A 3,065-nucleotide genomic window follows, 5' to 3' on the forward strand; every position below is an offset into this window, starting at 1 on the left:
TCATGGTCATATAGGCTGAGGATTGCAAGGTCTACTGGTTCCTTGGACTAATTATTTCCATGCATCTTTGGTTTTCTTCATTCTCAAAGAAGAATTGATGTCTTTAATTATAGTGTTGGCAAAGAATAGTCAATATACCATGAACTACCAGAGGAGTAAACAAATCTTTCTTGGAAAAGGTATAGCCAAAATACTTCTTAGAAGTGAGGATGGTGAGACTTCATCTTACATACTTCAGACATGTTACCAGGAGGGAACAGTCCCTGGAGAAAGACATCATGCTTGGAAAAGCAGAGGGCCATCAGAAAGAAGAACCTCGATGAAGGATTGACTCAGTGGCTAAAACAATGGACTCAAAAATAGCAACGTGTGTAGGGATAGTGCAGATGAGCCGTGTTTTGTTCTGTTATACATAGAGTCATTAGGAGTCAGAATTGAGTCGATGGCACCTAACAACAACAAAATTGTTAATAAAATACATTTCTGATGGAAGAATCTTAAGCTGTTTTCAGGAATCATCTGTTGCAGAGGAGAACTGCATCCCCTTGGATCCTCACCCCAGTCTCCCATTATCATAATCATTACTAATGTAGACAAATTTATATGGTGCTACTCCATTCAATAAAGTCATGCATCATTTTCAATCCAAGGCACACCCTAAATAAACATGAAAATTAACCTACAGAAGAGTTGACTTCCTTGGGAATCTCTGTGGAAACTAGTCATCTTCTCCATAGCCCAGCAGGAGGAGAAAAGAAGAAGGGAGAGAGCTGGGAGAGGAATGCTGAGCCCTTCAGTAGGTGGGCAGCATGGAGGTCAGGAGAGAAGGGCTCCCATCACTTTAGAAGAACATCTTTTGCTGAACTGAGAACAGCCTTTGCTGGTGCTAATTATGACTACTGGGGCTGTTTGGCACAATTGGTCCTTCATGAGGTGGATGCCAACCTTAAAGATAGTTGTTATTATGGGAAATTGAGGGTCAGCTTTTATTGGATTGCTAATTTCTAATAAATCCTTTTTTGGCAAGTAAAGAACAAGACTTCAACCACAGTCTAGCTTAGGAATATTTAAAAGGCACTATATCCTGCTGGTTTATAACTTCACATATACATTATCTCTTTTTTCCTGTCTACACCCTCTCTTCTGCATCATCCATGGCCCAGATGTACAAACCAGTTACATCTCTTCTCTCTCTCTATCACACACACACACACACACACACACACACACACAAAGAGAGAGAGAGAGTGAGAGAGATGATAAAGATAAATATGTGACCAATGCCAAAATACCCAGGGTCAGATGTGCCAAATTTGCTACCTCTTCCCATACCCAATAGTTGGGATATAAGGCCTATTGCTTTTTCCTTGGAATCCAGAGGAGTCCTCTGACATCCAAATAGAACTGTCATCCTTCCAGCCCCTTTCTCTAAGGTGGCATGCCAAACCAGGCAGCACAAAGCCCAGAGAGTGCTGGTTTGACTCACCCTGGCTGTAAGCCAACTTCTTTTCTCATGCTGACTTGACAGAATGAGACCTGAAACAGAATCGTCTGATCCACTGGCCACAGATAGCCTCCAGCTTCTTGACTTTTCTCAAAGCCTGCGTTTTCCTCAGGATGCACGAGCAGAGAGAATCCTTTTTCTCTTGCTTTAAATTGGGCATAACAGCAGAGCAGATGGTGCTGTTGAGTTAAGTAACAGCAGAACACAGAGTACAACTTGTTTTCAAAAACAAATGGCTCTTCTCAGAAGGTGCAATCTAATAGAACTGACAGAAATCAAAGTCAAATTCAAGGAAATTGTTTTTGATGCAGCCAGCAAGCCAACCATTTCCATAGAACTGGAACTCTACTGCAGAGTTCAAAATCCCTATCATCCTATTTCTCTGGTACTGAAGCTGACATGCCTCACAGGAGGAAGCAAGTGGTGAATAAAAATAAGACATCCCAGTTTCTCCATAACCCATCACTGTTTCCCTACCTTGCTTACAGAATCCTCTCAGCAGCACTGGAACCAGAGGATTTTAATTTATATTTTTGCTGAGAGGGACAGACACATTCTAGCAGTAAGGTTCCAAGATTTTCAGTGATTTGTCTGTGCAAAGTCAAATAAATAATGTTATGTCTAAGGCTCTATCCTGTTGATTATTCATTTGTTCACACAATCTGCATATATGTTCCATTTATGAATGATGCTTTGTGTCTGGAGACCCTCCACTTAACAAGACCATCAGAATCCCACCTTTCACAGAGCTTACAATTTACAGATACCGACAAGCAATAAACAGACAGTGATAACAAGATACGACAGAGGGGAGCTACAGAGAGGACAGGAGAGCATACACAACTATATCCAGTCTAGGAGTGGAGAGGGAAACAAGTTGGGGCAAGAAATGAGTTCCTGGAAATAGTGATCCTTCAACTGAGATCAGAATAATGAGTGGGATTGTGTGTGTGTGTGTACGTGTGTGTGAGTGGCAGAAAGTGGGAATTTGGGGGATTGTTGTTGCTATTGCTATTGAATAGATTCTGACTCGTAGCAACCCTGTAGGACAGAGTAGAACTGCCCCAGGAGGGAAAGTATTCTAGGCTAGGGAAAACAGATGTGGGAAGACTAGGAATTAAATCAGGTGATGGCAAGTTGGAGGACAAGAAGGAAGTTTTGGTGGCTGGAGCTCAGTATAGGAATAGGTGAGTGGGCCCGGATGTGAAGCATCTCATGAATTCTTTCAGGAAGGGCATTTGTATTCTACCTTAAAGATAATCGAAACACACTAGAGGGTTCTAATTAGAATGCCACTGGTTGAAAGTAGCTTGGAAGGGATTAGAGTAACCCAAGTGAGAATTAAATTAGATTCAGACATAGGTTATAGGTATTTGAGAGAACTGGATGGATTCCAATAATATCTAGAAGTTAAATCCAATAGTGTTTGTGAGTGATTGGACTAAGTGGATTGGAGTAAAAGCAATGGGATCAAAATGACAGATATTTGTCTGGCTGTGTAGGTGATAGTGTGGTTACCTCAGAATCTTCTCTACCTGTTCAGTTCCTGTGGGCTATCATG

This window comes from Orycteropus afer, unplaced genomic scaffold, assembly GCF_000298275.1.
Source record: "Orycteropus afer afer isolate SDZICR_OR568_19922 unplaced genomic scaffold, OryAfe1.0 scaffold00106, whole genome shotgun sequence".
NCBI classification, from domain to species: Eukaryota; Metazoa; Chordata; class Mammalia; order Tubulidentata; family Orycteropodidae; genus Orycteropus; species Orycteropus afer.